The sequence below is a fragment of the Engraulis encrasicolus genome, chromosome 23, assembly GCF_034702125.1.
Source record: "Engraulis encrasicolus isolate BLACKSEA-1 chromosome 23, IST_EnEncr_1.0, whole genome shotgun sequence".
Taxonomy (NCBI): Eukaryota; Metazoa; Chordata; class Actinopteri; order Clupeiformes; family Engraulidae; genus Engraulis; species Engraulis encrasicolus.
Window position 1 is genome coordinate 4,524,099 of NC_085879.1, and position 14,521 is coordinate 4,538,619.

Here is a 14,521-nt window from a genome sequence, read left to right on the forward strand (position 1 = left end):
ATCAGCCAATGAGTCGGAAGGATGGCTCAGATCTTGTGAGGAGCACGTGGCACAGAGTGTGTAGGTGTGTGTGTGCGTGCGTGCGTGTGTGCGTGCGTATCTGTGTGTGTTGAACTCAGGCTACTGAGAACTTGTTCTGCGTCTCTCTGTCTGTCTTTCTGTCTGTCTGACTCTCTCTCTCTCTCTCTCTCTCTCTCTCTCTCTCTCTCTCTCTCTCTCTCTCTCTCTCTCTCTCTCTCTCTCTCTCTCTCTCACACACACACACACACACACACTTACACACACTTGCACTCTCTCACTGCATGCTCAGAATCCCTCTTTTTACTACCACGTTCTAAAGGGACTGCTCACAGTTTTACTCCACTGTTCACACAGGGCTGAAATATTCAGCTGCCCCTCAGCCTTGCAGCCTGCTGCCATAGGCACCATGGAGGCCTATTGAACACACTGCTGCCGTAGAGGGGATATCAAACTGAGAGGAACGCCACATACCAAAACGTCTTAGAAAGCAAATACACACTCAAGTAAATAGTGTTCCCTTGTCATATTCTCATCAATCAGCCTGTTGATAGGCATAGTGCTTGTATGTATGGAATCCATAGAGATCCCAAATATTTATCAACATAAGCCTACTGTAAATAGCAGTGTGATTAGATAGCCGCATTTTCCATGAGAGAGGAAACAAAAGACCCACAGCTATAATAATCCCTAATTCTGGTCATCTGTTCTAGCATGTGTCGACAGCCAGTGGGGCTTTCTTGAAATAATGGAGTGGAAAATCATACTGTGCCCCCTTGTGGACACTGTAGCCTAGAGCTTGGCTGTTATATTCAACTGGCACATAGATGTCACTGTTTTCCATTTGGTTGGTTGTTAATGAATACTGTGCCCTGATAAAATGTTTCATTATGTAGTGAGAAGAATGAGTCACATTAGACATTTATAATTTATTGGCAATCAGCATAAATAATTGATTCTACAAAAAAACGAATAATTACAACTGTATAACAGTAATAGGCCTAACAACTATTAATAAAAACTATATAAAATACTAATAAAAGCAATTTCCCTCCTCGAATAGGGCATTATGCACTGTGTAAAGACATGAAGTCAGGCCCCAACCCCAAGAACAGTATTTCCAGGAATCCCCCATTAATGATTGCCCAAGGGATTCCTGGGAAAACTGGACCCCGGGGTAAGGGAACATTTGGAATGGATTTGGCAACGTCTTCCTGTACAATCCCCCCAAAGACATAAATATGGCCCCGTAAATACTCCATGCAGCACTGCACACAAGGCAGTATATTTTTTTCTGTATAAAATGGTCTGTAAACATCCTTGAAATATACATTTTTTGTCAACTTCAAAAATGCTTTAACATGTTGTAGCATTAGGTGTGATATGGATGTGTACGAGTCTCTTTTTTGCAGGGTGTCCCAAAAACAGCAAATAAGAACACAGTCGGTGTAGCAGTGATTATTGCTGAAAAGGACAGGTTTCTGAATGTGCAACAAAAAAAAATGATCATGAACACCTTCACACTTTACACCTTAACCCGTTAAAACACAGTGTTATACATTTCTTGTTAGCTTGGCAATGACCGAGTCGTAGTGCATTACTAAAGGCCCTGTGTTATGTCATAGTACAGTAGTACTATGGTAATTAACCTTTCAATGGCTATTATAGCGTGCCTCAGATGGTAAGCCTGCGGCGTGCATTATGGGGCTACAGATTTGGTGGTGTTTGAGTGTGTGAGTGAATGTAGCATGGGGTCTGGAGCTGCTGCCCTCCCTCCCGAGCTACAGTGCTTCATCTCAGACTCCCAATTGACCAGAGATGCAGCACTGCACCTTGGGCTAGACGGCCATGTGCGGCAGGAGAGGCTCCATACGTCCACGTCATCCTCCAGTCGCTTACTGTACACTGTTGACTCCCTTCTTGGCTCCCGTCAGATTCACTGTGGAGAGACACTTATCTTACCCCGTCTGTTGGCCTGGACCTGTTTGTAGAAAGACAAGACAAAAAAATAAATGTTTTGATGTCATCCATCTGGAATTTCACTCCACCATTCCACAGCTCCCAGAGAACTTGGTGTCAAAATCCCACAGAGCATTTGTGACGTCATGGGGAGAGTTCAACATTTTGTTAAAAGGTCTAATCCTATATGTGACTCCTTAAAGGGTTACTAGGAACGTTTTGAATCTTGAAGAAGGGAGGGAGGGGGCAGCAGCTGTAAACATCATGCGAGATGGGACAGGAAATGGCTTTGACCCCTGTTTGGCTGTGTGTGTTTAAGCCATCCTTACTTCCTGTTGCTCACCCGTGCCACTTCCATCTCCCCACAAACATTCGCCCCCCTCTCAACTTTCTCACACTCCCTGTCCTCCCACGTCGCCCTTAACTCTCATCCCACACGTAGTTAACTCTCTCTCTCTCTCTCTCTCTCTCTCTCTCTCTCTCTCTCTCTCTCTCTCTCTCTCTCTCTCTCTCTCTCTCTCTCTCTCTCTCTCTCTCTCTCAGTTGTACAGGGGCTGTGAATATCGGATGTAGGCCGACACTGTATGGTCTGTGGCTTTGTGTATGAGAGCAACGTATTTAATCAATGAATATATTTATGACTTTCATGGCATTCCATTAAATGCACCGTCTGACTATGCCTCCAGCCAAGTGGCACGCTCAAGTGCCTTGAAATAGCACTAAACCTTTGTCTGCTGTCGCCAACACCACTTCGCACCATGACCTGACTATAAATCCGTCGTCAATGTCTGGACTCTTAACAGACCCAGAATTCTTTTGTCTGAAATCAGTTCATTTCCCTATGCTGCTAGCCAAACCATGCTAACATTAAACCAAAATATCTTTGAAGTTTTTTATACTGGCCAGCCTCGGTGTGCTACATTTTTTCAAAGCCGGTGTGTGAAAGCATTTATAAAGGCCCTCATCCTTTATGTAGGATGAAACCGCTAGTCAGAGGCTGACTCACTCAGGGACTGATGGTATTTCTGCGATCTGATGGTCTGTTTTTTTCTCCCTCCAAATGAAAGAACCACAGAGAGGGTTGTGCTGTGACGTGTCTGGCCTGTAAAGCTGTGTGTGTGAGAGAGAGGGAGTCGCACACCTCTTTGTAGCGGGTCATTTAGTAAGAATTTAGGCCAGTTGGGTCCGAGGGGAAAATAAAGCGATGGGACATGCTGCCTGCCTCCTCACGATATCAAATAGCATTGCCAATGAAGACGGAAAGTAAATCAGGACACCTCTCTCTCTCTCTCTCTCTCTCTCTCTCTCTCTCTCTCTCTCTCTCTCTCTCTCTCTCTCTCTCTCTCTCTCTCTCTCTCTCTCTCTCTCTCTCTCTCTCTCTCTCTCTCTCTCTCTCTCTCACACACACACTCTCACTCTCTTTCTCTCTCTGCACAAGTGGGGCTGTAGGTTTCTTTAAAATTCACACATTCAGTGAGTGCATGCCCTCATCCAGACTTTTAAATGGCATTACAAAACTGAGCAGTAGCCTACACAAGGAAGGGAAAGCAAAACGGCTACTAAACTCCTATAAATGCGTTTAGCGCCATGCTTGTGGTGTCTGACTCAGACAGGAAATGACTTGGGATCTAACTGGCTTACAGGGAAATTATAAACACATTTCCATTCCGTTAATACACATGAATTGGCACTTCAGCTGGAAAAGAACGGGGGAATCTGCCAAAGCTGCAGTGCATCTCACTCACATCATAACGGTGGGAGTAATGTTGCATCATCGAAGCCAAAAGATGTAGCACAACACAAAAATATACTCCACCACACACTCATGGTGTATAAAGTGGGGCAGGTCTCAGGGTGCTGATTGCTCAGCTTTAAGCAGAGACAGGGAAGGGAACAGGGAAGACCAGGAAGGACATCACTTCAAAATGCTAATGAAAATATACTATAGCTACTACAGTAGTTTTCAAAGTGGGAGCTGGGGACCCGTAGGGGGGCTGTGAGGGGGTGCTAGGGGGTCTGTGGCAAGTCCGAAGAGGAAGCATAAATAACTGACTGAATAATTATTCAAAATAAACAAACATAAGCTCAAGAACTTTTTTTAAAAAATGTATATATTTTTATGGGCTTTTTGGGCCTTTATTTCGGACAGAACAGTGAAGGTGTGACAGGAAGCGAGTGTGGAGAGAGATGGGATAGGGTTGGGAAATGACCCCGGCCGGACTCGAACCCCAAGTGTGGGGGGCTCATCTGCGCTGCGCCACATCGCCCCCCCGCTAAAGAACATTTTCACTGGTTTAGAACTGCATTACAATAATACATTGCATCTCCGAACATTACTATGCCTACTATTAGCGTTATGGTTTTGAAAGGGGGTGCGCAGAAAAATAGTGTGGCACCCACCCATGTACGTAAGAGGGCCTTGGCATGAATCTACCGTTATATGAGGAGCCTTGCCATGGTTAAGTTTGGGAACCGCTGGCCGCAATATGTGTTGATAAAACCAAAAAGAAAAAATATGCTATGTTTTCATGCTCTGATGGCATCCACAGCTGACAGTTGCAGTGCAGCATGTACTTAACCCCTTAGCGCAGAGCCTCTGCTATAACCTTACTGTCACCAAAATGGTAATGACCATGTCTTAATCTGTTATGTAAGGTTCTTGGTAATGTCATAGCAATGTTATTATGATGTACTTGAGTCTTTTCAACCATGAGTGAGTGAACGAGCCCAATCTGCACAAAGAGGCCACTTCACGATGGGAGTTGACAGAAGAATTCAAACCTCATCCACTGAAAACACACACACACACACACACACACACACACACACACACACACACACACACACACACACACACACACACACACACACACACACACACACACACACACACACACACACACACACACACACACACACACACAGCTATGATTGGTGAGGCACTTAAGAACCTCCTAATTTTAAGATAGCACTCTGCTGCCAGTGTTGTGATAAAGCCTCCTGCGTCAGCCTATGGCAGGGATGGGATGAGAGAGAGAGAGAGAGAGAGAGAGAGAGAGAGAGAGAGAGAGAGAGAGAGAGAGATGTGTGCGTGCGTGCGTGCGTGCGTGCGTGCGTGCGTGCGTGCGTGTGTGTGTGTGTGCGTGTGTGTGTGTGTGCGTGCGTGCGTGCGTGCGTGCGTGTGTGTGTGTGTGTGTGCGTGCGTGTGTGTGTGTGCGTGCGTGCGTGCGTGCGTGCGTGCGTACGTGTGTGTGTGTGTGTGTGTGCGTGCGTGTGTGTGTGTGTGTGTGTGTGTCTTAAGCATTACTCACCTCGTGCTGGCTGGCTTCTCTGGTGGGTTCCTCTTCTACACCTAACCCCCTGCACTGTCAGTAGGTAAAGCGAGCTGAGAAAGAGGGCAAATCAGACAGAGAAAGAAAAAAAGAGAGGATGGGGAGAGAGGGAGGACAATCATTAGTCACTTCAGATTATGCATCAAGTTTGCTCCCCCAGTCAAATTACTCTCCCACATACTTAGAGTGACCCAAGCGCAGATGGACAATAATAGGCCCGGGACACAAGTCAGCCATCCTCTGTTTGTTTGGGCTATAACTCCTGCTCTCTGTCTGTGTCAAGAATGTCCACTAATGTTATCAATTATTGTTGTCAAGTTTCTTACTCTCAGAGGGCTGTCATGATAAGAAGAGAGTGATAAACACAATAAATCTCTTAAATTGAATTTAGAGAAGGAGGGAGTGGGGGACTTATCCCAAAGAAGGAAAGCAAAACATAAATGACGTTAGGGGAGGAGGGAAAATGAGGAGTAAAGAGAAAGAAAGAAAAAAACGTTTAAAAAAATCCCAAGTCGTTTTGAGCTTTTTCCAAGAAGTGAGAGCTTTAAGATTGTCTGAAATCCCTCTCTTGGACTCTCCCGGCACGTTCATAACCCCCTTTCCCTTTTTTCCTTCCCTTCGCTCTCCCCCCAGTGAGCCCCAATGACCATATAAGGACTTTCGAAAAGGGATTTTTATTTCGGGATAATGGAAACTGTAGGGCTGCACGTTTGATAAACATTCATCTTGTTCTGCCTCCTTACGGCCAGTGATTCTGGGGGCTGATAGTTTGTCACTGCAGTGTGTATGTGTCTGTCTGTGTGTGTGTGTGTGTGAGTGCGTGTGTATGTGCGTGTGCGTGTGTGTGTGTGTCTCTCAGACAGCCCCTCCCCTCCCGAGGCTGCATACATTCCCTTTTCTAGTCACAGGCGGCCACTAATATACATAAAAGGGAAAAGAGAGACTAGGTGAAGAAGAAGAAGAAGCCTGAACAGTGTGCAACGGCAGACTTGTAGAAAGTAAACAAGCACACAGATCCTCTCGCTCACCGTCACGCAAATAATAAACAAGATATGCCGTACACACCAGGCTAGGAGTCACAGCACAGAGAGCCAGTCGCAGTCATCGTCTTCTATAGTGTAACTTGGACTACAGATGTACATCTCTCTCTGTCTGTCTGTCTGCCTGTCTGTCTCTCTCTCTCTCTCTCTCTCTCTCTCTCTCTCTCTCTCTCTCTCTCTCACACGCACTCACACACACAGACACACACACACACTGTCTTTCTCTCTCCAGATTGTCAGAGGGCATTTTTTGGATACGGGGGAACCCTCTCTTGTCCACACCAATAAGTATTCATGCATGGGTGAGTGTGTGCATGTGTGTGTGTGAGTGTGTGGGTGTGTGGTTGTCTTTGTTTGAAGAACAGGTTTTGGGGGATGATTGACTGTAGTAAATTACTTGAAAGTGTTTTGCCATGGCATTGCAGAGTACCCAGCGGGGCAATTTGTAAGGATCAAGGAGGATGTGATTGTGAATGTTAAATCGTAAGGTGATCTGCAGACCAAAGGCTATGCGGGTGGATACATACAATACACATGTAAGTGGTTATGTCAGAAATGTATGGAATAATGAACATGTCTGATATTGAGGCAGGTTGCAGCGACAGAAATGAGAAGGACGGCAGCTAGATAATGATGAAAGGGACAAGCCTCCATGCATATGTGCTGGGGGAGATCAGTAGCGAGATAGATAGAGAAAGAAAGCATGAGCGAGAGAGACAGAGAAAGAGAAAGAGAGAGCCCACATCTGAACTGAGCTGATACGGTAACAACCTAAATGCTACCAGCTTTGCATGCTACAAGCACAGGGCCTTGACCCGACGCTGTAGAGATCTAGCCATTCCAGCGAATTAAGCGGAGATGGAAGCCAAATAGTCCTATATGCCTGAATGAGCCATAAATGTACTTGCAGGCTAGCGCGGCATGGTGTGATGCGTGGCATGCCTAAGCCTTCTCTTTATCTGCTGTGTGTCTTTATCATATTATGTGCTGTTGGCTTCCTGGCTGGTATGTTTCAGATGGGCTGTGACGTAGGCCATGCCCAAACATTTACTCTCCATTGGAGACACTCAGCCAGGAAGACATTGCTCACTGGACAGAGAGGAACGTGAAAACCTGCGCGATTGTTTATGCCAATGTTTGACAAGCAGTGGGGGTGGAAGGGACATGAGGGGTTGAGGAGGGTGGGGGAATATATCCTGCATGTCTTTATTTGAAATGTGCTTTCGGATAACCATCTGCTCAATGTGATGTCAAGTGCGATAAAGATGGTGGTGTGGATGAAGTTGACAGTGGACTTGAAGTCAACTATTAACTCCATAAGCAAGAGAAACAGATAAATATGGGGTAGCAATGAAAATTTGGAAGCACAACATGAACAGAGCACATGATGATTATAGGAGAGAGAGAGAGAGAGAGAGGGAGAAAGAGAGAGAGAGAGAGAGAGAGAGAGAGAGAGAGAGAGAGAGAGAGAGAGAGAGAGAGAGAGAGAGAGAGAGAGAGAGAGAGAGAGAGATGACACGTTGGAACTACAAGAAAAACAGAGTGACAAGGAGAAGTAGAGACAGTGGAAGCAGAATGAATAGTCCTTAATTGTCACTATATAAGTACAGTGAAGTCCTTTATTGTCACCATACAAGTACAGTGAAGTGTAGTGTGATACAGCCCGCAGCTGCACAGAGAAGCAGTACAGAAGGGTACAGCAAATAAGTAACAGAAGAACTTTTGTACTTTTGTTGAGTCTCTGTATGTCTTTGTGTGTTTTGATGTGTGTATACTACCTGTTAAATGTCTTTGCGTGTCTAGAAAATATATATATATGCATGTATGTATGTACAATGTATGTATGTATGTATGTATGTATGTATGTATGTATGTATGTATGTACAATGTATGTATGTATGTATGTATGTATGTATGTATGTGTTATTACTATTAAAAGAGAGACATAGAGGAGAAAGAGTCAGGACTAGAAGAGTTTGAGCTATGTGACAAGCAGGCCGGTGCGGTGCCAGACGGCTCACCTCGGCAGCTCAGCTCAGCTCAGCTCCCGGTGCAAGGCAGCCAGTCGCTGCTGTGTTTACACAGACACAGGGCTCTGGGCCCTGATAATGCCAGAGCAAGTGCTCCCACACGCCAAACATTGCCTTTTAAGGCCCCCTCTCATTTCTTCACATCTACTTCAATCATCTCAACAGGAAATGTGAGGGAAAGGAGGGAGCAAGGCTGAGAGAGAGGGGGGGGGAGAAAGAGAGAGAGAGAATAAAGAAGGTTGAAAGGAGAAGAAGAGAGAAAGGATAAAAGACGAAAGAAGGGGACACCGTATATAGAAGGAAGGAAAAGAGAGGGGAGAGAGAGTAAAGAAGGTGTAGGTATGGAAAGCAAAGTAAAGAAAGAGAATAGGGTGGCAGGGACGGTCCCCCTGGATAGATTCCCCTGCTCCCTTGACAGACACCGTGCAGATTATGAGTCCTAATCAGATGCTAAAGGCTGGGCCCTCATCCTCTTCCCATTGCCTCCGCTATCCACTGTTGACACTCACAGGAAACTCTAATTGGGCTCTTAAAGACACTGGGCAGCAGTGGACCTGAATCCCAGAGAAATGTTGGCTAATTGGCAGCTTGAGTAGTCAACATTTCTTATGTCCAGTACTGTACTGTAAAACATTGCAGCCAGTTAAACGTTAAAAAGTAAGTTGCACTGCTGCCTTAAGTTTGTAAGTTAGCTCAACTTGAAAAACTTAAGTCTCGAATTAAGTCTCAAATTGAGTTAACTGACAAACTGAAGGCAGCAGGACAACTTACTTTTTTACGTTTAACTGGCTCGCAATGTTTTACAGTGTAGAGAGGGATGACAGTTCACCCTACCAAGTAAAGAATGTCATACAATACTATGGAAAACTACACTATACAACCTTGTTATATCCCGTTATACTATTATAATGCACAATGCTTAATGTTAGTCATTCAAACAGTACTATTGCCATTTTCCACTATGATCTGGCATAATAGCCTTTACCGGGAACACTACTGTAGAAAACCAAAGCTTCCTCTTGGCTATACTTGTGAGCTGTGAAACCCCCTTGAAAGCTTTTTAAAAATGTACGACAATCTTAGCCAGGATGCCGGATGTCCCAAATTCTCTCGAGTGTGGGAGGACACCGCTTGACGCTGTTTAAACGTGCGTGTGAGAGCTTGTTTGTGTTTGTTGGTCTTTAGGGTCAGCGTCAGTAGCAAAGCTGGCCCTGGACACCATGTATGTCTATCAGACTAAAGCAGCCAAATGCATTCCAGTGAAAGGACACATTTCATCCATCCAAATGGGAGCTAGTCACAGTCTGTTGGCTTTTTCCCACAAAACTTTCTCATAATAAAAAAAAGTGTAGGCACTGGAGAACATATGGAAAGCTTTTGGCTTTTGGAGACAGTAGACTTGGTGCCTATCTCTCCCTCTCTCCCTCTTTCATCGCCAGGCCTCTTGAAACATCTGAGCCTCTGATAGAGATGATGCTTCATGTGGTGTAACCAGAATCTCAGACATGGAGATGCTGGGCCAGGCTTAGTTCCTTGGGGAATCTTCCTATACATGAGCCCTTTTTTGTTTACGTATGTATGTATTTATGTATTTGAAAAGATGGGCCTTGGTCAGTCTCTGTGGAGCCTTGGAGCCCCGGACTCCACCCCACTCCATCACCCACCCCGACCCTCACCCCATGTGAAAGTGACCCTGGGAACGGGGGTCCCCTGAGACTCGGGGAGAGGGACGTAGGGGGGATGGGGGTTTGGGGTTGGTGGTGGCGCTGGCCACGAGTGACACACAGAGGAGTGGGGGGCAAGCAAAAGGTCATGTGAAAGTGCTCCGCTGTGATGGCTTCCAGACTCTTGACTCCTCGGAAAACAAATAACGCACTTCCTCTCCCTCTCCCTCTCTCTCCATCCATCCGTCCCTTCCATTTCTCCATATCTCCATCTCTCCTCGCCTCTCCACTCCCCTTATCTCTCCATCACTCCTATCTATACATCCATCATTCCATCCATCTCGCCATTCTGTCCACACGCCTATAAATCCACGATACATGGAGTGGAAAATTACTGGCAAAGCTTTAAGGATACTGGTCAGTCCTCACAGAGAGAGCAGCATGTTAAACTGTGATGTCTGTGATGATTGTGCGATTCTGTGTCATTTCGGCCGGCTGCTGGATATCAGTAATTCATGGGACTTCGTAACATATTTTACTGTCTACAATTTGATAAACTCTTCAACTCCACTTCATTGCTAGCCGACTAATTTACTAATTATGATCAATAACCCATTAAGACTCTGCGTTATAAATTTGCTGTTAACAGAATGGCAATGACGAAGTCCTAGTGCATTACTTAAGGCCCTGTTTTATGTCAGAGTACTGTGGTAGTTAACTTTTCAATGACTATTACACCATTCTGCTGGTGGAACTGCATGCATTATGGGGCTACAAGTCTTGTTGCCGCTTTGCTAATATAAAAATGGCATTTGGGTTTAAGTAGTAAATGACTCTACAACAGTCAAATGATGAAGAAATTGGGGTTGGTCTAAACTCTAGACAGTCATTTCAACCATTTTCCTTCTCAACATCGGCCTCCAAGTTACTGTAAAAAAAAAAGCACACACACACACACACACACACACACACGCACGCACGCACGCACGCACGCACGCACGCACACACACACACGCGCGCGCGCACGCACACACACACACACACACACACACACACACACACACACACACACACACACTGTAACAACTGTAAATGACCGAGGCTGCATGAAATGCGCTGGAATGTTTCGTGGCCGGGTCCTAGTCTAGCATGTGTACATGAGCGCCTCTAGGTCATCACAGTGGCATCTAGCTCTAGCCGCCTCCCACACTACACTGAGGCTTCTTGAAAGTCGGCCGACAGCTGCACACATCTGCTCAGCCTTCCTCCCCTGCTCTCCTCTCCTCTCCTCTCCTCTGCTCTCCTCAAACCTCCAGACAAGGCCAGATTTACGCTAGACTCCAGCATGCAGGCTTCCTCCTCACCTCATACAAAGGAACAACAGGGAGAGGTGGAAAAAGAGAGAAAGTATGCCTTGTTATGTACGTAGTAAAACAATCTACCATGTTTCCACATTTTCAATTATTATTCAGAATCAGAAAAACTCACACGTTGTGAAAAGTTTTCAGAGGTTTAGCTTGTGCTTGAACTTGGCCGTGATTTCAGTCCAGATATCTGCTGTCTCACAGGCAAAGCTGAGGAGGATGTGGAATGGTTCATGCGTAGAAAGGATTACCGAAGCTTATTGCTATTAGCCCCTGTGACGAATTGAACCATGGCAACAATATATGATTGACTTTTTACATAACGCCAGCGTTTGGTGATGAAATGTATGAACGAACTTGGCTATGTCTTTCAGATGCTACACCAGCTAAGCAGGAACACAGCTACTCTGTACCACTCAATCATCTGCACAATGTCAGTGTGGCCTCCCTCTGGTGATAACGGTGACAGAAATAACCAGATGCTCTCTCATGCCCACATCACACTTTATCGCACTATAACCCATTAAGGCAGGGACCAACTCTGCACTTATTCAGCTTTTAAGAGGTAGTGTAGTCAAAGTTCTGTTTCAAGCATTTTCATGAAGATGTAGTACTGTTCAACTGAAACATTAGTTGCCTTGTATGTTGTACACAGATAAAAAAAAACAACACAAAACAAAAAAACACAAAAAACCCAGAAAAAAGTGTGTGTTGCTCTGGGTTGCTGTTCAGTTCTCTAATAGACAGGATCCCATTTTTACCCAAGATGAACCTTGTTAAAACACTCAGGTTCTGAGGGCATGGAAAGTCTGGCTGTGTCCCGTTTATGGCATTGGCTCAGAGCAGGCCGATGGAATCTTATCGCCCCGTCTTTTTCAAACAAATAGCACACCCAATTGCCCGTGCCGGTAACTATCACAGTGTGCCCAGTTCCAGACCACAATTTCTTCCAGACTCAAACAAGGCCCCGTTATCTACATCAGGAGGGGAAGTGAGGGACCTTACCAAACTCCAATGACACACGCACACGCACACACACACACACGCACACACCAAATCATATCAAGATGTCAATCACTCTCAGTCATTAACTTGGTAAGAGTACAGAGTTACAATATTGATAGATGATGGTGTCAACATACCACAGAAACATGTACAGGGCTGTGGCAGAGAGGCCAAGTCTACCATCTGGCCCAGTGAAGAACAGGGAGAAGGAGAAGAAAAAGAAGAAGAAGAGGAGAAAGGAAGAAGGAGAAGACTAAGAAGAAGTAGAAGAGGATGAGAAGAAAGGAAGAAAAAGAAGGAAATCCTTCACTCATTGCCTCACCACACGTGCATCTCACCGTAGGCTTGATTGGTAAAAGAGAGTGCCATAGCGGCTTCATATAGAAACCATTTCCCCCAACAGGAAGTGCATCATACAGTCTACCTCACTCAGCATCTGGTTGTAATTTTATGCGCTGGTGTGTGTGTGTGTGTGTGTGTGAGTGAGTGTGTGTGTGTGTGTGTGTGTGAGTGTGTGTGTGTGAGTGAGTATGCTGGTATGTGTGAGTGAGTGCATGTGTGGTTGCGTGTGTGTAGCGGTGAAGACTTACCTCCCTGCCTCTCCTCAAGGTGCCAGTGGTGTGTGTGCCATCCTGGTGCCCCCAGAGCTGGTTCCAGGGGCCGCGTGGGGTGGAGTGGCCTGCGGCCTGTGTCCGGCTGGGGGTCTAGTCGGCCCCTGGTCTCCCCTTTGGCCGCGGGTGGAGCGTGGACTGTCTGGACCTGGAGTGAGAGGAGTGGGGGTTCCCGGCTCCAGACTCCAGGCTTTTGAAGAAGCGGGCCGGCCTGCCGCAGCTAAAGACTTTGTTTTACCTTATATGAGGAGGGGGGGCCGGCCCAGCCGCTCAGCGCCACACGGAGGGAAAACCCCCCGAGCCAGATGATTGGCTGTCGGCAGGCCCCCCTGTGACCCCCAGCCTGTGACCCGCGCTGTCTGCGGAGGAGAGCTGCTCTTCGGGAAGGAGGGATTCTGGTCGGGGGAGGAGGATGTGGAGGAGAATGGAAGAAAAAAAAGACAAAAAAAGAAAGAAGGGGGAGGAGGGTAGGCCAGGCCTTTTGGGGGCGGTGGGATGGAGTGTGTATGTGAGAGTGTGTGGAGGGGGGGTGGTCCTGTCTCCCTTTTCGAAGGAAGCCGCTTTTGACAATTTTCATTTTTCTTCTAAATTTGGAGATTTCTGCCCCGTGCTGCTCGGGAGTTCTTGGCCGCCCCTGCTCGGCGGAGTCCATGTGGAAACCATTAACAACAAGGGCTCCCTGCCATCGTAGCCTGGGAACATGAGCGAGCCGAGCCCAGAGCAGAGCACAGCAGCCCAGCGCAGAGCACAGCTCAGACACAGTTATTTAGAATAATTAACTTCCTCTCAGAACACACTCTCATGCCTCCATATGGGAAAACATTTAGTTGTGGCGGCTGGAGGTTAGCTCTGGGGATCATATGCAACAATGTCATGGTGGAGAGTTGAGTGGAGACTCCAGCAGCAGCCAGCCACAGGTGGAGCAAGAGAAATGTAGTTTGGCGATGCGATTTTTTGTTGTTGTATAGTTTTAATATTATTTTGTGAAGAAGTGGATGATAAAGAGGCGAGAAGAATGCGATATAAGCATGGCTGAGACATTGGCACAAGACTCATTACTTACACCCTGAAGTAAGCACACTTGAATACAATTATCCGTAGTTCCCTTGGGTTGATATAAGATACTGGGGGAGAATATTGGTATGAGTTTGTATGGAAATCAAAAATCCCCTCATAAACCTGTAACTGCAATTTGAAGCATTCCTATCAACTTCAACTTTTACACTTGTGTGTCCATGAAGAGTCCATTCTCCACAATCATGCTCCATCTTTACACCTAATCAGTCATACACAGTTATGACTGTTACGAACACAGTTATACACAGCTATGAAAAGAAAGGAACACTGAACCTTTAACGTGTAGTCTGTGTAGGCTACAATATATCATCAGCATTTCTATTAATTGCAATAAAACATGGCAAATCATTCAGCTGAGCACAACACATTGTTCTGTTACTGTGGGCAGTCATTGTAATTATTAATAATTAGCTAATGATAA

The 14,521-nt window shown here is 45.9% G+C and overlaps 1 long non-coding RNA gene across 1 annotated transcript; it reads right to left on the reverse strand.

Moving 5' to 3' along the window:
• Positions 1–258: 258 nt before the first annotated feature.
• LOC134440603 (uncharacterized) lies at positions 259–13,422 on the reverse strand. The gene is made up of 3 exons (XR_010032993.1): positions 13,003–13,422; positions 5,289–5,362; positions 259–1,999 (listed from the first exon to the last, which is right to left on the reverse strand). It is a non-coding gene; the product is annotated as an uncharacterized LOC134440603 (long non-coding RNA).
• Between the last annotated feature and the right edge of the window lie 1,099 nt (positions 13,423–14,521).